This window comes from Aquila chrysaetos, chromosome 18, assembly GCF_900496995.4.
Source record: "Aquila chrysaetos chrysaetos chromosome 18, bAquChr1.4, whole genome shotgun sequence".
Lineage (NCBI taxonomy): Eukaryota > Metazoa > Chordata > Aves > Accipitriformes > Accipitridae > Aquila > Aquila chrysaetos.
This window is the reverse complement of record NC_044021.1, coordinates 19497070-19519422: the sequence shown is the minus strand read 5'-3', so window position 1 is coordinate 19519422 and position 22353 is coordinate 19497070. Positions and strand designations below refer to the sequence as shown.

General features: G+C 42.6%; 1 protein-coding gene across 2 annotated transcripts in view; it reads left to right on the top strand.

Moving 5' to 3' along the window:
- Positions 1-22353, top strand: part of GFOD1 (glucose-fructose oxidoreductase domain containing 1) — a 75795-nt gene that overhangs the window by 12076 nt on the left and 41366 nt on the right. The window contains exon 1 of one of the 2 annotated variants that reach the window (XM_030041912.2): positions 5913-6071. The exons of the other annotated variant lie outside the window; for it this stretch is intronic. The gene's annotated coding sequence lies outside the window, so the exon portion shown is untranslated. Of the gene's footprint in view, positions 1-5912; positions 6072-22353 lie in introns of those variants that run through there. 2 annotated transcript variants of the gene reach the window in all.

Sequence of the window (22353 nt, the reverse complement as noted above, 5' to 3'; positions counted from 1 at the left end):
AGACCTTATTAAGCCAGCTTGCCATGAGCAGTGATGGCTCAGCAGCTGGGAGACTTGTGTATTTATTTTTAATAAAGTATGGAGTTTCTCTTTAGTGTATGTTATGGCCCTCTGCACACTGGGAAACCCCTTTCTTTAGCAAATGGACAGGGCCTTTCTGGGCTGACTGGAGCAACTGCCTTTTTGGAAGACAGACAATAGCATACACATATGTAATGTTGGTTGCAAATACAACCTTGAGCATCAGCTTAAGCCAATGTGAGCAAGTTCAGATTTGCAGCTGCTGTTAGGAGGTGCTCAAATGTAAAAGGATACTTAATTTCAGGTCTGGGCATTTCTTCAGCCCTGTAGAGTACTTGCCTAGGGCCTCCTGCATCGGGAAGAATCATCTGAGAGCGCTGGGCGAGAGCGAGTAGGGTGCTGGTAGTTGCTGGAGCTGTTACGTACTGTCTCAGCATAATCGTGCTTACAGGGAATTTGTGCTAGATGGAATCGCACTGTATGGGGCCACATACGATGTCTTTCCCTATTTGGTTACATCTGCATTTTGGTGCGTTTCACCAAGTCGGTTAAATAGGCAGGGTATTTGAAAACAATTCCTTCACTTGGTGCTCAAAAGAAAATTGCGGGGTGATGCTCAAACCACTGAATCGGATTTTGGCAGATCATTAAAGGCTCCCTTGAAGAGTCTTAAATGCAATGCAACAAGTGTGGTATTAACTGCCCTTGTGAGCTCTTCGGTGTAATGAACAAGGAGTGAATTTTGAGGCTTTTGCTTACTTGGGGAAGGAATTACTCATGTCCTTTCACTGAAAGGGTTGCATCAAGGAATTAACAGCACAGGAGATGCCTCTGCTGTAAGGTTAATTTAATAGCATAGAAGTATAAGAAACTTTTTTTGTTCCTAAAGAATATATAATTTTACTAAGGCACTGACAGGATGTGGCTTTGGCCCTCTATTTGAGGACTGTGTGTTTTCAGAGTCCTCCTAGCAGATAGTACCTGTGCTGATTAAAGTTTCCTGGTCACAAGTGTCATATGTTTGCACCACAGCTCTGGAGCAGGGCAAGGATGATGGATATTTCTAGGTTTTTCTAACTGTCTGTCTGGTCTAAGTACACTAGCCTAAATTACATGTGGAGTATGTGGTGCTTACAGCTGGGAACTCTGAGTGTAGGAACCAAGCAGATCATATGGATTATACTCTCATGATTGTAATGAGTGTAAATAGAATCATAGAATCATTTAGGTTGGAAAAGACCTTCAAGATCATCGAGTCCAAACATCAACCATGCCCACTAAACCATGTCCTGAAGTACCCCGTCTACTCACATTTTGAATACCTCCAGGGATGGTGACTCAACCACTTCCCTGGGCAGCCTGTTCCAATGCCTGACAACCCTCTAAATATATGTATATATTCTTCATCCGTGTATCAAAAATCTCTAGAACAAACTTCAGATGGGCTTGTGCTGTGGCAATAGGATTGTGAAGCTGCTACAACTGTTAATGCAGGAAGAACTAAGAGTATCATATTCTTCAAGTCCTGCCAGCAAATAAAAGTATATGAATTTGCAATTGAATATTGTTCACGGAATAGATATCTCTAGTAATAAGATTACCTTTTCAGTCTTTCCTTTCTGTCTTTTTCTATCTGTTCTTTTCTTATCTCACCTGGTACAGTAAAGCCTGTTAGGGTCCAAAACTAATATTAGGGAAAATAAAAGTGTGGGTAATTGTGCTACTTCAATTTGTTCACAGCAAACAGTGTGTGTAGTTTCTTGGAGGGGGTGGGGGAATGGCCACAGAGAAAGAGAAGTCAGAAAATTCAGACTAAGACTTTGTAGCTCTGATTGGAGAACTGTGTACCATGAGCCTCTGTTCTGATTTAATGCAGCTGTGCTGTCCCAGTATCCAAACCTGTAATTATAAGACTGAGACATGGATTGATGTGGATAGTAGTTAGGATATTAATTAAAATACTGTGGATGATGTGGGGAACAATATGCCTTATGTGCTTTATCTAATGACACTTGAGAATAATTCATTCAAAATGCCGTGAGTTGTCAATCTTGGGTCTTGTTTCTTCTTCCAAGCAACTGTAAATTGCTTCACAGAGTGCAAGATAGTGGAAATTCAGGGCCCTAAGACAAAACAAGGTATTTATAGTCAATTGTTCATTTTGGTAGATTTTTTTTTTAACTACTTTCAGACTGTTGCTTTTCAGACATGCAAGCCAGAAAAAAGACCTGCATGGAGTAATCTAAGATTTACCTCTAGATTTCCTAGAAGAATTTAATCTTTTGTGTTCATGCTGGTATCATACTTGCTGTGTGTTCATGCAACTCAAACTTTTTCCCACAAAAATATGGATGCAGCTGGTCTTCTTCATTCCTCCTTGGGATTAAATTGCACAGAGGTGAAGCAGGTGAAGAACGCTTTGGGCAGCTGGGGACAGGAGTCCATGTGTCTCTGCTTCCCAGTTTCACAAATCCTATAGCCCTTACTGCAGCTGTGAAAATCCTTTTCTTCTGTGCTTTTTCACATGTCCCACAAGAAGTTTTATAGTGACAGGAAAACTCTCAATGGTGTTGATAGCTGCAGGTGTTGGAGCCCATTGATTTGAAGCACAGCAACAGTGGTGAGTGATCGGAGGCAGCATTAGATTGCAGGGCTCTTCCAGAAAGTGAGATGTCGTTTGGATTAGGGGAGGAGGATGGAGGTGGACGTGTTGTAAAGTCTTGCCAGTCCTCACCTCAGGTGTGTTGCACACTCTTGTCCTTGTGGACTGCGTCAGTAGAGCAGTGGGTGTTTTGGGTTAAGTGTAGGATGGAGGTTATCTGCCTGGGAGGATAACCTGGGTAGGACCCCTAGGCAGTTCGTCCCTGTCTCTGTTGGTGAAAAGCAGCAGAACAGATGCAGTAGTTGTCCTATAGACAGTCAGTTTGTTAGCTATCAGTGCAGAGTTGACTTTTACTTGGTGGGAGGCACCTGGGAAGACTCAAGCAGATTTGCTAAAAGATGCACAGCCCTGAAGAACTCGCTGTCTCTGTTGAAGTTTTTGGTCATTCAAAATCTTCCAAAGCTGGTGCACAAGAGTTTGATCAGTATTAAGAGTGTGTCAGGGCTCCCAGGTGTGACCCTAAATGAACTTCCATGTGCCTGAAACCTGAAGACTTGACAGCCTTCTGATTTGCTACTGGCAGAAAGTCATCTGTTTGAAGTTGCTTTCTGTCTAGCAGTTATTGTTTTGTGCAAAACTCCCAAAGAAACTGGTCTACTGACCAGTGCAACGTTACAAGAAATGGGAAGCCAAACCCATTTGCTTGTATTGTTTCGGGACTTCTGTGAGATTGAAAAAAGTGGCCAGACCAAATTTTTTTTTTTAAACAAATAATTTTTTTTTTTTTATTTGTGGTGTAGTGTTTGCTTTATGGCTGATGCCTTGTTGCCAGGTTTCGTCTTGGAGCAGTTTTTATGTTTAAGCTGTAAATACTGGGAGTGGGATGAAGAGCGTGGAATTCATGATGGAAGTGTGCAGTGGGCCATAGCTGTGCTGTGCTGCCACTGCTGCCTGCACAGCAGCAAACTTTAGTCAAATTGAAGAACGTCACATTGCTTTCTGTGTGGCTGATTTTCTTACGTTTGGTGGCTTGCATTTGGCTTGTTACCTTCATTTGGAAGCAGTGCCAAAAAAGGAGACTTAGGAGGGGGGGAGTAACGTGGGCTGTTGAGTGGTTGAAGTGCTGGATTAGGGATAGAAACCACCTAAGTCTTCCCTCTGCCCCCCTCTTTACAGGAGCCAGACGCTTGCTGCAGGTTCCTTGAATGTAACAGCAATGTGGCAAGCCATGCCCAGCTTTGTGCGGAAGCCTCGTGTTGAAAAAGCGTACTGTTCTTTGGCATTTCTTGTCTCTGAAAATGCATGCTCGAAAACACTAGATAACACTTGCCTGGAAGAGGAGGATGTGTTTCAGTGAAATGATAAGCGGGGAGGGACCGCTCTCAGGGGCCTGAGCATGAGACACCTCCCTTGTTCAAAAAATAGATGAATACAGAAAGTGGAAAAGCACCCGTGATGCTGACAAATTTGGCCCGAGGAAACCAGCTGAATAAAGGGCTGGCAGGGGAGGGGATGGGAGGGAGCCAGAGCAGGAGGGAGCGAGTGTTTAATGCAGCAGGCTGTGCTGCCGTGACCGGGCTTGCAAAAAACGGAAGGGGAAAGAGGGTGTAGCTTGGTGGTTGTGGCTGTGACTCTCAAACTCCCTGCCTGCTCTCCCTCTCGCCAGCTGTGGGCTGCGTTCCCCATCTCTCTCCCGCTGCCAGGCTGCGGGCTGCTTCCCTGGGAAGGACTGGGCAGCAGGTGCCCCCAGGACGTGCTGTGGGGGCTGCCGTGGTGGTGGTGGGGTCCCTGGTGGGAAGATGCAGCTGGGAGGAGAGGGCTGAGGCAGGACCCTGGAGTAAGGTTTGCACTGGGAAAGGGTGAACTGGGAGGCATGCTGGGTGGGGGGAAGGAAGGTGACGTTGGCTTCAGTGGGAGTTGTAACATCTCCAACACTAAGATGCAGCAAATTAGTGAACCCTCTGTGGAAGTGAAAGCGCTAGCCATACCCTTTGGTGGTGGAAAAGGTTAAACAAAGAAACGTGTTCCCTTTACTGTCTTTTCTTCAAACTAGCTTGAACTTCCCAGAGAAAGATGCTGTCAAGGCACTCCCCCTGTGGAGATGAACTTCATAGATCGAGACTCTTGAGTGGAGAAACAAAGCAACCTGTCTGGCACCACTGACTCCACACTGAGTTACCAAGCAGGTCAGGCAGAAAATGCTTTGGGCACCAAATGCAGCAGCTTACTGAGTACATTGCTGTAGTGGTCAAGTATGGAAAGTTAGCCTTCCTTTTGAAGAATAAGAAGGCAAAGAAGTTAAGCACAGTTACAGGTTTTTGTTGATTAAACAGAGGCGGTGAATAGTTGTTTCAGCATCAACAAGCCATGGGACATTTGATAAGAGCCTTGTTGGGTAACTTTTTTGCCAAACACAGTTAAGGTCTGTTTGAAGTGACTTGTGATGTGTCTGCATGTGGAATAGCCTCGTGTACTTTCAAGTGTGTGAACTGTCTTCTTCCCAAGTTGGTTCTGAAACACACTGTACATGGGCAGCCAGTGTCGCCTAGCCAGAAATCAACCTGTGTGTAGAAATGGGTAAAAGTCTGTTTAAAAATCTGGACTTTGATTATTTTTCGGGGTGGGGGGGTGAGGGCCTCCAAGACAAAGCTTTCTTCCCATGCTCTGGGAAGGGGACAGTGCTGGTCAGAGCTCTGTCAGGGCTTGCTCTTGGTTGTTACACACAGCTCTGTGTTGCAATCCTGCCATCTGCCTTCTTTTGCTGATGCCACCCAGCTGCTCTTAGCAAGGGCCTGTAAAGATAAATACGTATTAGCCTGACCTGCATTGTGATGCTGTCTGATGTGGCAGTGGTTCACCTGCAGTGTATTTCAGTTGTGCAGCAAGCATTATGGTTAGGTGGCACAAACTTATTTGTTGTCATGTTGGAATGGAATTAAATGCCCAAATGGTAAAAAGATGCTGTTAACAGCATCCCTGCAGCCGCCTTTATTAAGACACAGGCTGAACTTTCCTAATGCTTGCAATACCTGAGCATACTCCTGGCAGCCCCAAGAGTCCCCAGCCAGTGGCCTGTAGGGAGCAAATTTCATGTGGGTGTCTTCAGAGTGATCTGTGGCTCTGCCAGGCCCAGGTGGAGAAGGATGGCAAACTAAATAGGGCTTTTATCTGCTCAGCATTGTTTCTTCTGGGTCAGGCAAGGCTTAAGATTATTCTTTGGCTACATGTGCAGGGCTTTGCATCTGGAAGGGAGGGAGAGGGGAGGAAGAAGGATGTCTAGGTCCTAATGAATCCTTCCTGAAGCTCTTGTTAATTGTCAGTCTCCAGAGTGAGAATGCATGACAGAAATCCTCTGCTTTCTCTTTTTTCTGGGGCAGTGTTTCTGCTTTGTGAATTAAAGGGTATGGCTTCAACCAAAAAATAGCAACAGAAACACAGCTGTGAGGAGGTGAGTGATGCTTCATCTTAAGAAGGGTTAAAGGTACAGTACAGCAGTGTTATTCAACCTGAGGTCTGTGAGATAACAGTCTGCAGATACATAACTTCACCTAAATGCAGGCAATCAATCCACAAGGGGTAAAAATGCAATAAATTACTATTTCAGGCTTAACTTAGTGTTTATATGGTTGCAAATGAGACAAACGGAGGACCAAGATACAAGACAGCTCCTTTTTTCGGTGGTTTTTTTTGTTTGTTTGTTTTGTTTTCTCCAGAATAGCTTGGTGGTCTTTGGATTAAAATTGTTGAGAACATTTTGCTTGTAAGTTACAGCTAATTGCTGTCCATCTCTCACCCAGTTCAGAGCCCACACTAGCACATGTCTGAACACCGGGCTTGAAATGGAGAGCTAAGGGAGCTGTCACTGTGACTTGCTTGACTTGGCCTAATGAACAGCTTAGCCTTTTCCTAACATGGCTATTTCTAGGGTTTGCATGACTTTGTGTAGTTGAGCTATGTTTTTCTTCTCCTGGCTTCTTTTTATGCAAGTTTTTCTCATGTGAAATATTTTGGATTAGATGAGATTTACAAGGAGGAGTTGACATTACATTTCAAGGTTTGCTTCTGCTATTGCATTGGCTTACTGACATCATATCCCCTGGGGTCAAACCTCTGGGCTGAGAGCCAGTATTTAAAAAGATTTTTTTGCAGGGTAGAGGAATATTTTGTAATTTCTCCCCGCTATGAGTTCACCCTCTCCCTCTTGCACTGCTTGTTCATTATTTCAGGTTCCTCCTCTACAAAATGGAAGAAAAGGCTGTTTTAGCCCTTATTGTGATACTTTGTGCTTAACCATCTGCTTAGAAGGCATTGATGGTACTACATGCAGCTTGATCTCCTCCTGACTCATTTCTGAATTGCTGGTACATCCCTGTATGCTATTAAGCCATCTTTGAACCTTACTGTGTCACAGCAGTATACATGAGGAGTAAATCTACTGAAGTCAGACAAGTAGTACCAGCGTGAAACTGGAGTGACCAGAAAATCATGTCTCCTTTCTTCCGGATTATGTGTAGCAGTGAGGAGTGAAAGCCTCAAGTGAGCAGAGAGAATTTCGAAAGCCGCTTTTTGATTTGTCTACCAAAGAGACTGGCCAAGTATACTGAAAATAATTTCAGAGACCACAAGCGGATTTGAAGTGGGTCCCTGGAGTTGCATAAACAGACGGTGCATTATTCATGAGCTAGCTGAGCGTTTGCCCTCCTCCAGCAGACTGGGACATGAAGAAATGTGCTTGCTTGCTTTCACCTGGTTGACTGGCCCTCTGGGAAGGGTCTACTCTTTGCAGAGTGGAGCAGAGAGCAGAGAAGGCTGCTGATATAATTAGACTGATTTGCACTGTGACTTAGGAGCAGTTACAGGAAGCCCATATGAATTTACTTATGACTTGTTAATACTATGTTTGCCAAACAGTAGTCAATGGGGATCAAAAGTTTGAGGCACACAACAGTAGTGCAAAAGGGAAGAGTGCCTAGGCACAAGCGTACCTGTGCACTAACCCCGTGGGCTCGAACACATCTCATCCTTGTGCCTCCTGTTGCAGGAAACAAAAATAACAGTAATTTTCATTAGAAGCTGTTGATTGTGGCCTCCTCCGGTGTATTTCTGAATCATAACCTTGTGGAAAGCATACCTCACCCAGCAGGAATTCAGCAAATCCAATAACAGGCTTATGATGCTGGATCTGGTGTGAGATGTTTCAGCTCAGCTGACCGTAACCTGGCCCGAGAGCAGAGGGCTGTCCTTGTTTGTACTGACAGCTATGATGTTCATGTGGGATGTGTTTGTGGAAGAACTGGGTGTTGTGCATGGTTTCTTCTTGGGACAGGATGCTTGCATCTTGTCACAAGGGAGTTAAGTAGTCACAGAAACATGGAGTTGGAGCAGTTGAGGTGGCCACAAAAAAGATACTGGTCAGTGGCCATTGCCATTTCCCTCATGCTGTGTTTTCATTCCTGCGATCTCCACTGCTGACTACTTCCTTGGTAGCTGTCCTTCTCTCTGATTTTTAATCCAGCAACAATGCTAAAATGACATTTTCTTCCTTTCCCATCCTCCACTGCTTACTTTACCATCTAAGCACTGAGGCTACAACAGTTGTAATGTTCATTTACCATAAGTGAAACCTACTAAAAATACTATGATCAGACAGAGAGCAGATTAATGCTGTCACTTGTATGTATTCTACCAGGTTTTATTTAGCGTTACGTGTGTAGTGGTGGATATTTAGCTGGCACAGATGTGCAATGATGTTCTTAGTCCCAGGACTGCCCTTTCTTGTAATAGTCACAGTTCATTACAAAGAAATAAGAGTGTTCAGAGAGAGAGAGAGCTGGCATAATCATGGCATACTGGAAGAACTGGTCGTATTACATTTTTGCAATAAGCTGCTGTGGATTCATCATGGAAACAACTCCTCAGGTTTGGGTTTGTCTCTGATGGACAAACTCTCTTATTGCATCATACATTCATAGCCATTTGAGATAGACAAAGCTGTTGAGGTCACCTAGGCTATCTCCAGCACAGAGTTTTCCCTACAGCATATTTTTGTGATATATCTACTATTAAATATTTTCCCTGGTGAGGATTCCACCATCTTTCCTGGAATGCCATAGTTCAGATTGGGATCTCTGCTGGAAGAGGTAGCTTTGTAGTCAGGCTATATTGTCCTTCCTTAATTCAATCACGTTGTTTCCATGCAACTCAAACTTTTAATACCTTAATGAGTTCCCTTCAGTCCTTTATGTACCATTCTCTGGATTGACATCTACCTCTATTAGAGACTTCTGTGTTAGTGTGTTATACCTATCTTTCAGTGTGATTGTTGAGATTATCTCAGTTTACTAACGATTCGCATCATCTTTTGAACTGCATTCAGATGTCATTAAAATGGGTTGGAGGGTTAGACCATTGGGATAGAAAAGCTTGGAGTTGGATAATCCCCCAAACTGGTTTCCAATTTAAGTCGTATCCAAATGGTGTAGTAAAAACAGAAAAGCTGCTTTCACGATGCTGTGGTCAGAGTCCATCTTCTGGTGTGTGGTCAAAGATGACCCATCAGAGGATATTAACTGTTTAAAACCTGCAAAGACAATGCTGAAAATGTCAGCAGTCACTATTGTAGAGCTGGATGGATCAGAGAGAAGCAGGACAAGAAAATTGTAATGTGTTTTCTCAGACCTTTTGGAATGACTGCATTACGAAGGGGTTGTGTTTTCAGTCTGTACTGCTACAAGCAGTCTGCAGGATGCAATGTGCTTTCACGCTGCACTGTATGAAGGCAGTCTGCATGATGATGCTGGATCTGGCGTGCCCGTTGATCACAGCCGTGTCAGATAGGTAGACAATGGCTGTGATTTCCGCCCCCCCCCCCCCCCCCCCCCCCAGCTCTTCAGTGAGCAGCTCAGTCTACTCATTGCAAGCCTGCCAGCAGATCTTGCCATTCAAGTGGGTAATGTTCTAGCATTATTTGAGAGCTGGCGAAAAAGGGTGATGATCAGATGCAGCCAGTTAAAAACTAGCATATGCTTTACAGGAACATTTGTTCTGTTTTCTGAGCTGAAGCTGAAATTTCATAGCATCAAGGCAGAACAGTCTCACGGGGGGGATAGTGGCCTTTTGTACAGCTTACTTAAATATTGGATGCACTGAGAGGGCACGTAAGCTCTGTATTAAGAAACTCAAGGATTTTGCTATATTAGGAAATCCAAGGGTGGACACGGCCTTTTGGATGTGGATGTCTTGTTAGTGAACATGTTGAGGGTGTTACAGAAATACAGCCAAAGTGGATGGGATTACGTTAAATGTTACTATGGCAGTATTAGACCCTGGGGTGTCTCCCAGGTGTACTCCCCATGTTGCATCGACACATTATAAAATATATGTAAGGTTGTAGCTGAGGCACTACCCCATGGGGGGAGAGGTTCCCTCCAAAGAGCCCCCTTTGGATGCTCTGGAGCTTTGTGGGACAGTCTCTTCTGTCTCTGTAAGGTGCTGTGGGAGACCAATCTCATAACTTAACACAGTTAGGTTATCCATTCTGTGTCAATGACCTCAGTTGGCAACTGCCTTCCTCTCAGAAGGGTGGCTGAGGGCTGAATGAGCATGGAAAGGGAAACCCTTGTACTTTCAGGTATTGGGCCCTTCAGGATTGGTTGCGCTGATGTGAGTGCTGTGGAAAAAATTGTAGCTGCTATTTTGTTCAGGAGCAGGATATGAGTCTCCAGGGACGTCAGTCTCATGCTTCCACCAGCCTTAAATTCACAGAACAGTAAAACGCAATTGTTGTATTATGAGACCCAAATGTAATACATGAAGAATGTGTGGCGCATTAAACCCATCTGGTTCATACAGAAACTCATGTATAATTTACAGTCTTTGTAAATATGTCAGCTTAATGCCTCTCTGGCACCTATCAGCAAGGCTCTGTCTCCCTTGGGTTAGTCAGACCTGACAGTTTTTGAAACTGGACCCTGAATTGTATGACAGTTGGTGCTGAACTGTGAACATTACTGAATAACAACTAGTTTTGAGTTCAGAAAAAAAAAAATTTCTTACAATCAAAGCCATTTTTTGAAGTTCTTCATTGTCTCCTTAGTACAATTTTAAATCTTCATTCTTGTTATGATAGAGAAAGCCTTTACTTTTTTAGTAGAGCAGGGTTACATCTAGGCATGTACACCAGCATCAAGCTTTGGCTATCCTTCCCTGCAACACATTACATATAATTTCTTGATGTTGGTGGATTGAAGTTACTAGTCATCTGATAGTTCTTTCAGACATTTATTTGTAGTTTAATTAATATGTATGATATTTTCCTTCAGACTGTAGCTTACATGCAGGCTTCTGAATAGGAGTCACTTGCTCATACATGGCAGTGCACAAGGCACCGAAATGTGCCATGCCATGAGGCTCTTGGTGACTGGTATGATGCATGTCTGGTTTTCATTAACTGAATTGCCTGTATTCTGTGGACAAATTGAGCTGCACTTACATAAAGCCTGTGAGAGCGCACGATCTGGTGTGTTTGGTGCTTGCAAGCACTCCTTTCATTGAGAGCATTGGTCTTTTTAAGTAATCCATAGACAGCAGCAGGTTGGTTCAGTTGCTGCTACTCAAAGGTGGAAAAAATTAATTCCCAAATGTACCATAGGCACTATGAAAATAATGTAAAATAACAACATGTTTTACTCTGGCTCAGTCAGAGATGCTGAAAACTGAGGGCTGTTGGGCAGTAAATTGCTAAAACATGGTCCGTGGGATGCTAATGTAGCCTGGGCTAGAGCCAAAGTCCATAGAAGTCTAAAGAAGTTGTCCAGTGAATTTAGCCTGCTTTGGCCTGGGTCCTCGGATGAGATTTTCAGAAACAGTGAGCAGTGCTCAACTCCATTGACCCTAACTCCAGGCGGAGCAGAGAACCCAGGGCTGAGCTTTCCTGGCTTGCTAGATTTAACACCGTCTTTAGAGTGATTTGAAAGCACTGAGGGGAGGAAAAATAATCTGCATTTTGAAGTCAGATACAGTATATATTCTCTCAAGAGCTGGTTTTACAAGTGACTTAAACTCAGCTATAAAGCTCTCTTTACCACGTGGCCCATCTGAATTATTTTCCTCCATGCAGATGTGCCAAACCAGGGGCAGTGAAAGGTGAATCTGCATTGCTGAGCACAGCTTTTTGGCTCTAGCTGGGAGCCCTCTTGGAGAAATTTAATGATTGTCTAAGAAGGGAGGTAGAGCAAGAGATTTTAACATCTGGAAGCCCTCTGAGGGCACATCTCTTTAAACTCTACTCCTTTTCCTGAGCTCTGGTTTCTTCTGCTGTCTTCAAGCTGCCATTTATCATATTTCAACAGCCAGTAGAAGTTGTGTGGCAGCCTTCATACCCTGTTGTAGGGTTTCATGGTAGTTTTTTTATTCTCTCTTGAATTCCTATAATTCCTCTCATTAGGAAACAAAACAAAACCTATCTATAATAAAAACAAAGAGCAAGTCTTCCTGCAAATACAACAGGACAAAAGCTGGCTGCTCTTTCCCACTGAGGCTATCTGAACCAAGCAGCCTTTTGCCTATCACCTTCAAAGCCCTTGATTTAAGGAAGGGGAGTGATTACTCAATCACTAAGGATAATGGCTATTTACTCTTGGAAACAATGGACTTGATGAACCACAGAAAATGACCTAATTTTCAGAAGTGCATTTGCCTTGGAGCAAACTAGCTGGGTTTGGGATGGAAGTGCGTACATTATCTTCATGAGGTGGTAAAAAGTGACCTTTTGTTCTGAGATAAATCACTGATGATTTTTTTTTTATCTTGAGGACTCACATGGCCACAAGCATAGAAGTGTCAGGCTAGAAAACAATACTAGCATTTAAAGTAATGAGCACAGAATAAAAAAATACTTAAAACCTTATAGTGATTACAAGTTCTCAGGCTTACCTGAGACAGCTTGCTAGGTTTTCCTGTGATGACTTTGCATATGCTAAATGTATGTCTTTGCTCTGTCTGTAGTAGTACTTTGCCATGTATTCATCAATATGTGGAAAGCAACTCCTCCTGTTTCATAGACTCACAGAATGGTTTGGCTTGGAAAGGACCTTTAAAGATCACCTAGTCCAACTCTCCTGCCATGGGCAGGGACATCTTTCACTAGATCAGGTTGCTCAAAGCCCGTCCAACCTGTCCTTGAACACTTCCAATAATGGGGCATCCACATTTATGTTTAGACCATTCATTTGAGTAGTTAAAATGTGCCAGGACCTGTGTAAGCAAGGATAATAGAGTGTTAGTGTGCTAATTAGTGTATTCTTAAAAAATAGGGAATACTGCTGGGCTTCCTGCATAAGCTGGTTTGAGTTTTATAAACTGGAGGTAATGGAATAGCAGAATTATTCCCATTCCTCTCTCAATTCTCCTGGTAGTCCTTCCAACCCATGTGCCTGGGGAGCTTGAAAGACATGTATAGTATCTACTACCTGGGCTGAAATGGTGACTACTGCTCTGTTTTGAGCAGTTTTGGAGTTCATATGAATTTATTTCTCAGAGTGTAGTCTGAGATTCAGTCCTGATTTCAAGACTGGGAGTAAATGCCACAGAAAACTCAGATGGAGCAAGTGTTTTGGCCTGTCAGAAGAGGTCCTGACAGAGTGCTTAGCCAAGGTGCAGATGTGCATGGCAAAGACTTTGGATGACAAGATCCTGTTGCTGTTCGTGATGGCTGCTGTGCAATAATCACTAACAGCTGCATGTAAGCCTAATGAAGAAGTACTAATAACAAACTATGCAATGGCAAGCAGAAAATTCACACAGGAAAATAGAACTGGAAAAAAACAATCAGTTTTGAGCCTGGGTAAATGACTCTGTAGGCAAGGGCCTTGTCAAAAGCCCTATGTGAAAGCACGACAAAAATTGATGTAATCAGAGTAATCCAAGTTTTATGTGCATTTGAGAAAACAGGGTGGCTATACCTTTGCCTTTGGCAATTTAGTTTTGCAAGTTTAAGCCTCCTGCATTTTATGAAACCCCAAACTTGCCTTTTGATGCCCATGTATCTTCCTCTTGCCTGTGCATGCTTTCTCCCCGTGATCTCCAGAGGCATTTCTTGTCAGAGACAGATGGACATGCTATTGTTGCCTTTGGTTGGCCTCTACTAGAGTACACAAACCCTAGCAATGATATAATGTGAAATTTGTGATCGTTGTTTGAAGCTGAATTCTCTGTCAGTGCCCATACTGAGCTCTGCAGGGGAGGTTATGATTAGGTATTTTGGTCTTGGACTCTTCGCTTGTTAGCAGTTTTTCCATAAAATACCCAATGATTTTACTGATGTTTATTTGCCTGAAACTGAGGTAGAATATGAGGATATGAATCTCATTTACACTGCTGCTCTTCCTCCTACTGTAAAAATGCTTTAAAATGCTCACCTATGAAGTATATAAACACTTCAAGGCTGCTTTAGACTTAGGAGAATGGAGTAAAGGGGCCTCTGGATAGCTAAGAGTCAGGCTCATAATCCGTAATATCTCTGAAGGGGGTTGTTCTGTTGGCATCTGATAACATGTTCCAATTTATAGGGAATTGTGTTATTCAGCTAGCATTGCAAGCTTAACTCCATCAGCTGCGTAAACTTTTGGTATAGGGACAGGGTCATCATTCAGTGCTTGTAGCCTGAATGAGTGAAGCCTCCCCACTTCTGCTGCTGTCTTTGCCCTCCAAGAGACATGTGAGAGACTTTGGCAGAGCCTGGATTATTTTTTTAGATCAATTTTAGATCATGTCAGCATTTATTGCCCTTTTGCTATTGTTTAGTTCAAGTGGAATATGCGATCCAGCTCATCTTCCTACAGTGTATGGACTTCTGCCACATGTGTGATCTCTCCAATGTGCTAATGAACTTCAGCAAATAAATGCTTATTCTTTCCTGGTTAAACACAAGAATTAGATGATTAATAGAAGTATGTATATTGACAGTTTCATTTCACACATAGGTTCCTAAGGGCCTCATGCTGAATCAAAGGAGTGATTCTAAACTACAATATGGCTAATTTGGTTGACAAAAAAAGCATTTTATAAAAGCAGTAACTTTATGATCTCTCTCTAGAAAATACAAATGTGTATAGAGAAAAGGAGAGCATCGCCCTTTAAGAATTGCATGCACTTTCTGAGTACATTTTAGACTGTTTTACTGCAAATGCTTTATTTTATTGGCAGTTTGCAGTTATGGTGGTTGAAGGTGATCTAAGGTCTATAGAAAGACACAGTATCTTGTATTTGACCAACTGATGAAGTCGGGGGGGGGGGGGGGGGAACACCTTTCAAGCACACAAATCTTTCTTTGGATTTTTTTTTTTTTATTTGAGTGTTAGAGGAGCCTTAATGGGTGAGACAGACATGCTGAAATTTCAGCAGACTTCCTGTTCTTTAGTTTTATTTTGCATTCTGGCCAGTGAACCATGCTAAAGCTCTTTCCACTTCACTGGTGCATGCCGGAAAAGTGTAACTGAGAGCTTATGTAGTTTTGAGCAGACACTGCAGTAAAATTCCCTTCTGACCCTTTTTGCCATTCAGGCTTTTGCCAATGCTGCTAAGTCACCTAAAAGGCTGGATTAAGAGTATCTTGCACAGTCAGGGCTGGTTAATCTGTGCTTGGTTTATGTGTCTGGAGAAGCAAAAAGTTCTTGTTGATGATGGGTTACGCTGTTTACATGTGTGCCATTGCCTTGTTTTAGGAGCTTCTTGTACTATAGATTTGACCACATTTGAATGTGGTTCCATCCTTTCAATATGTGCAGAAGACAAAGAAGATTTTCTCTATACTTCAGGCAGGAGAAATGGCTCTCACATCACAAGCATTCTGGACCATAGCAGCAGAGGGCCCGGGCTTTCAAGTACAGAAGGTGGGAGCACAACAAGAACAGGAGCAAAACTGGGGTGAGAGTCAGTTTTCTCCTCTGGCAGCTCAAAACTGTCCACAAATACAATGTCTAGTTGGTGCCCTGCATGCTCTAACCTAGCCAGGTTGGTGATCAGCAACAGTGAAGCTGGAGTAGCACAGACACCACAACACCCTGTGTAAAGTCACCAGGCATCCTTTGGACTGTGACAGTCCATGCTGCTGTGATTTCATTGCTGTTGCTGCTAGAGTAAAACTCACTCAAGTGTGTCAGCACGTGCAGCAGTCGTGTTCTGCTTGCAGTGCAGACACGACTTCAGAGAACAGTGGTAAGGTGTTGTCTCCATGGGCGTGAGGGAATCATCAAGCATGACTCCAGACAGTGTTACAACTGCTCACCTTTAAATGGGGACAAAACTTAAAATAAGGTAGATTAAAGGTGGGAATCCCCATGCAGGCTTTCTCGATTATTCTTATTCAGGGTCGTGATTCCATGTGATGATGACATATATATGAGTTTATGACTTAATGGGCTAAACTCAGGCTTGACTTTTACTTGTTAAGCTATTATGAAACCTGAAATAGTTATACTAACGAAACAATACTGGTGCAGCTATATAGTTATAAAGATGGTTTACATCAGTGTAGTTTCTTCCTGTAAGAAAAGTGGAATAAGCTATTCTAAAATAAAGCATGATACAGATTTAACTGTTTTCACAACAGATGGACTGGGTAATCTGTGAGTGCTAGGGAAAGGTTTGAAGAATGACTCCAGAGTTTAGACTATAATTGTTTCCCATTTCTGTGGGCGGCTGCTAATAAGCTAAATTTGGATACTTGTATTCTAAAATATTTTACTTGAATATTCCAGATTTACATTCAAATAGCAAAAATAGCAAAAGTAGTGGTGTATTTTGTTTGCTCACTTCTATCTCTTGGCTCTTTCGGTACAGAGACTACTTGTATCCAGAACAAGCGAAGATACATGTGGCCATATATTAGATCTGCACTGTGTTACCATACATTACATGGTGCATACATACAACACACGTTATCACGTTACATGTTACCATACCATAGGCCATATCTGGCACATGAGCAGGACTCCACTGTGCTAGGCACTGTATCAGCACAGAGCAGAAAGCTGATTCTGTCTAACGAGCTTTTCATCTTAATAGAAATCAGTATGTAACAGATGGATATAGATGGTACATGGAGGAGTGCAGAGAAGACAAGAGCATAATATTTTTCATGAGCCAGACATCAGTTCTGATATAGGTGGCACTGAAAAGTTGACACAAAAAAACCTGGAGGAGGCGAGCAGTAGCAGTAGGAAAGGCAGGATGAAGGAAAGCACAAGAATGCTTGTTGGAAAATCTGATAGTTGGGTGATAGCGGAAGGCTGCACGAGATGATCAGAAGCAGGAATCGATGCCTCAGTAGCAAGTGAGGAATGACAGATACGGTGAGGGTAAGTGATGGAAAGTCTTGATCCAAAGATAAGCTTATGCTGAAAGCCTTGAAACCAGAGATAAGTTTGATGCAAGAATGTGTGGAGACAGCTGGTGAAGACAGTGGTGAGTGAGGCGATAGTGACAGGCTTGGACTGTGCTCTTGGCCAAAGCCGCCTGGGTGGGAGAGAACAAGCTTCCCTCTTTTGGGACTGGAGGAAATGATGTTGGAGTCATGGAGATGCTCGGTGCCAGATGCCTGAGAAAGGAAGAACTACACAGATGCCATGTAAAAAGTATGTGTGGGACGTTCTGTCTACCCCTCTGCATTAACGCAGGCTAAAATAAGTTGTGAATTCAAAGTGTGTTTTCTGTTATTAATGACTCTGCTTGCAGATAGCTCTGTTTGGGAACAACAGACCCATTTTTCTGTTTAGCTTAACTCTTTTCAAGTGAAACTGCAAAGAGGCATGTTTCTGGTCTGGAAGAAAAGAGTCCTCCTGCAGAGTTGAGGAAATCAGGAGAAGCTATTAGGATAAGGTCTGTCTCAGCAATACCTTCAGCATAATCCAGATTTGTAGACCTAAAATAAGTGCATATCCAAGATGACAGCTAGTGATACGTGGCTGAGCTGTGTTGTCCCCAGGATGAAAAGCAAGAGGAGGCAAAATTTGATGTGAAGTGAAACATTCCCTGTGCTTGAGCTGAAGGCTAGATGTTTTGGATGTGCTGTCCAAAAGACACGCCAAAAATTTACTGAGTGCTGAAAGTGAGAAGCCTGGAAATAGTCATACAACTGTGTGTCATTAGTTCACATACAGTTGAAACTGCTGATAAAATTACCCCGAGATAAGATGCAGAGGGGGAAGAAAAGCTGATCAGAATATTGTATGTAATAGGACCACAGAACATGGGAGAGAGTGTTAAGTTGAGCATGAGTAAAACAGGAGAAATCAGGTTTGGACAGAGTCATAAAAATTATGGCTTTTACATGTCCTGAGGGACAACCTGAACGATTGTATTAATACTATTGTAGTATCGTAAAGTCACATCAGTGATGCTGGATGCTATATGATTAATATTGTTACAGTGTTTGTGTAATAAGGAATATAAGCAATCAATGGTTATATTAACATTCTAATCTTGGCAAACAATTGAATTAGCATTGTGTGTGACAGTAACGAGATGAACCTTATATGATGATTAATTGCTCAGTGCCAGCACTGCTGCTCAGGTATGGAAGAGTGCAATGTTCGGGTTTTTTTTAATTCTGTGAAAGATTTCAACAGTAACAGAAATGGGTTTGATATTGTAGATGGATTTTTTTTTTTTTTCTGTCCTCCTAAACTCAATATTTTGGGGAGGGGATTCAGCAACCAAACTGTGGCTAATGGGGTACTTTTGGTTCTGATTATGTTGCAGATGTCTTGCAACTAGCTGAAGTCTTTGATTGCTGAAACTTGAAAGGACAAAGGAGGGTAGGAGCAAGGAAAGCTATTTGCTGAAGACCGAAACATATGTACCTCTTTCACAATGTAAAACCTGGAACATTTTTACCAAGAGCAGTCTTTTGCTGAGGAAATGCAATTTTAGTGTAAAAGCCATATTTCATACTGAAGAAGTAAATAAGCAGATGTTTTGAAAAAATTATTTTCAATAAGCCTACACCCAGTACAAGCTTGGCTCTATTTCTCTTTTCAGGCTTAGTAGTACAGTGCTGGTGGTGTCTGTGATACTGTAACTTCCTTCATATGGGACACTGAACAGAGTGCAGCAGCAAGACTTATCCTGGGTTTTTCTTGGAGGCTGGGGACTGAGGGACATAAAAGAGCACGGGTGGCCCAGCAAAGAATTGGGAAGCTGGTGTGGGAGCCATTGCATGACAGCAGAAATGTAAGACCATCCTGGGCTGTGACAGGGAACCTTGATGTTCATGTGTCCATGGGGAACACAGGGCCATGTGTCTCAGCTGTATGTGATCACTGAGGACTCCTCACTGGTATGGCAACATGAGGATTTTTTGGTAAATGGCCGCTATTTCCCATTTGTCCTGAAGTTTAAACAATTTTTGGAGGGGTCTGTGGTGTTTTTACTCTAGCTCTTTTTTGACTTGTTGGAAGCAAATCCACCTCCCGCTGGAATGACTGAAGGAAAAAAAAACAAAAACCCACCCAAAACCCCCAAACCACTGTCAAGGTAATAATTGCTGTGATCCCCTCCTTTCTGAGCCTCTTTTCCCCTATGTTTTCTGCTATCTTGCATTTAGGCATCCCGCCTGCTCCTGTAATCAACAGGAATTTCTGCCCTTAAGAACTGAGCAATATAGCACTGTTTTGTTACCCTGTGATTTAATTAAGTATTAAAATTTCCAATGAGTGAATAATCTGTTAGTCAAATATAAACTATAAACATGGCTTGATTCACTGTTTTGCATGTCTGTTTTGTGCAAAGCAGGCATAAAGCTGCTGCCATTTTGATGGGATAGTGGTTTGCGCTCTGCTGGATCCCTGTGCTGGTACACAGACCAGTACGGTATATAGTATAATCCAGTTGTTAAAGATGGATATGGATGAGTTCCAGAAACAAAGCTGGAGCAGAAACAGAGGATCATATTTAGAGATCCACACAGCATATCAAAGTTATTAGATGATGATTTGCACAAGGAACCTCTCATCTTGGATGATCCTGTAATTGCTGCTGGATTTTGCCTTGGCTTTGCAAGAGTGATCAAGATCTGTTAGGTTTATTAATACCAAATTAGGAATGCTAATGCTAGGTTACCTTACTGCTGTTTCTAATGGGCCTGGCGTAATTCAGTGCAATCACTGGCACTCGTAGGTGTGACACTTCGATTCTTATTTTCCTTCCTCTTTCTAACAACCTTTGCCATGTTCTTCCTCAGCCTGCGACATCAAACTGGTCATAGTCATAGGGCTTCTGGCTATTTTCGCTCAGAGTACTGAGAGTTGTGTTCCAGTTTATTTTTTAAAGGTAAAAAGAAAGGGAAGCGGTTGAATGCTGTTCTCTTTACTGGAGACGTGTTCTTCTCTGGGCAAAAAGGTTTGCGGTCCTTTCGGGAAGCATTCAGATTGAGTTCACAAGATATGCTCCTGGGAACTTGTTCGGCAGCTGAATCTCCTCTGCCTTTGTAAACCTTACAGAAAGTACTTCTGAACAACTGATTATCACAGAAATTCCTGACTGGTCAAGAAGCAGGAGCAATTGGCTTTGGGAAAGCAGTTACTGATCCATAAAAGCAGAATAATTGCAACAAGCAGTAATTAGTGAAATCAAATTTCACTCTGCATTAACTGCCCTTGCATATTTATTATACTGCAGTTGTTGGCTGTTTCCCATGTAATTTTGTCACTGGTCTACCATTAATAATGCAGTTTTAAATGCATTGGTAACAAACTGGTCAAGTCATTAAATTTCAGCATCCGTTGCTCAGCCTTGCTTTGCAGTGCCATGGTAACTTGCTGTTAGTCAAGCTTTTGCAAAACTTTGGCAGTGATTCTTGCAGACTATGACAGTGGCACCACGTTATGTCCCAAGATTCTCTGAGTCATGTTAAGATTCAGGAAACAGCCATATAAATAGAGTTCTCCAAATAGTACCTTTACATCATCATCATGTGTTTGTAGTCGGGGGATAAATACTTCCTCATTCCAGTGGTGATATCACTTTTCCAGACCCTCTCTAAAACTAAATATAGTCATAGAAAGTGTCTCTGCACATATAAACTAAAGCGGTTGAGTCATTTAAGACCTTGGAGAATTGGAGAGGATATGCTGTATCATACATCACTGACAGTAATACAGGATGGCTTCATTGTAATTGGCAAAAAAGGGAGGTACGGTCTTCAAGTTAAAGTGTAAATTTGGAGGTCAGTAGTTCTGTTACATGTGGACTGGCCTTGCACAGATGATTCCGTCTGTCCATCTGTTGATTGTTAGACTTACAAAATGCTGCCCATCACTGGGACGTCTGGGTACCTTCCACCTGGAGGAAGTTGCAGAGTCCCGAGGCAGCTTCGTGGCACTTCTGGTAACTTCCACTTTTACAAGCTAAGCTCCACTGGCAGTAGTATTCCCTTTTGAAGGGAATAGTAAGGAAGAAGGGGGATCCTTTAGGCCTGATTTTCGTGATTGCTGAATACGTACACTCGTTTCATCACGCAAAACTCCTGAAGCAATTGTGCTGCAGGCTTCCACGGCAGGCTCTCAAATTCAGAATCATCCAAAATCAGTGGCCACTCCTCAAAGTGTTGACTTCTAATGTTACAGTTTCCCATTCCTTTAAGAAGGCATTGGGTAGGAGTAAGTGGTATTATAGATAGAATAAAATATGATCAAGTGTTTGGGCCCTGTACAAAAGTCAGTAGCATTCATTAGATCAAAAGAACTAATGAAGGGTCATGTCAATGAGCAATTCTCCTAAGACCTAAACCTTCCATGTTTGTAACTGCTCATTCCCCTACCTTAATTCTTCTGTTGTTAGTGATGATGGTGGATTCTTGCTACCTGTTCTTACAGTGCAATTCAGTCTCAGAAGGCAAACAGTAACCACTGTACATAAACATCACTTCAGACTGAAAGGGTGGTTCCCTTCCAAACTTTGGTTGTAGAAATACAGGAAGAAAATCAATGTTTAGGCCTGTAATTTGCCAGATGGCTAGGGGAGCTGATAATCTGGAGAGATCAGAGCTCTGCAATGCTGATAGCACTACCATCAAAACCTGGGGAGGAATGCCTTGCTCCACATTGGACTTTCAATTGAGGAAGGCTGTGAAGACTTTTTACTTGTAAAAGGAGGAAAAGGTTAAAAAAACCTTCCAATTCTGGTACAAAATCATAGGGCTAAACTAATCAGCATGCTCATTTGCCTGTTGATAGCCAGAATGCTTTTCTACTCTGCTGCCTTTTCACAGAAATACTGGTGTTTGAACCATTAGAGAAAAAAGGCACGCTAGGTGAGCAGAGAGCATGTTTCCTTATCATGTGCTTTATAAATAGGAATACCAAAACCTTTCTTTGTATCTGGCTTCCACAGATTCTAAATAGTACTTTACAAGATTTTGGGATAGTCTTTTGAGAGAATAAATCTCCCTTTAAAAAAGCCCCAGAGAATTCTGAAGCTTCAAAAGAAAACTTGGCGGGGGGAATACATCTTTCAATCCACCTGTAAGCCTCAAAGGGAGCAACTTTTCCTTCCAGCATGCCTTGCAGTCCTTTCAGGTAGTGGATCCCAAATGAAGGTAGAGGCCCTAAACAAGTTGTGCCTGGGAGGAGTGGTGCTGGGAGTCCAGCTGATCAGTGGCGTTTGGGGTAGTGAGATGGGCAGAATGGGATATACCACCAAAATCAAGTCTTCTGATAAGAAGAATTGGAGAA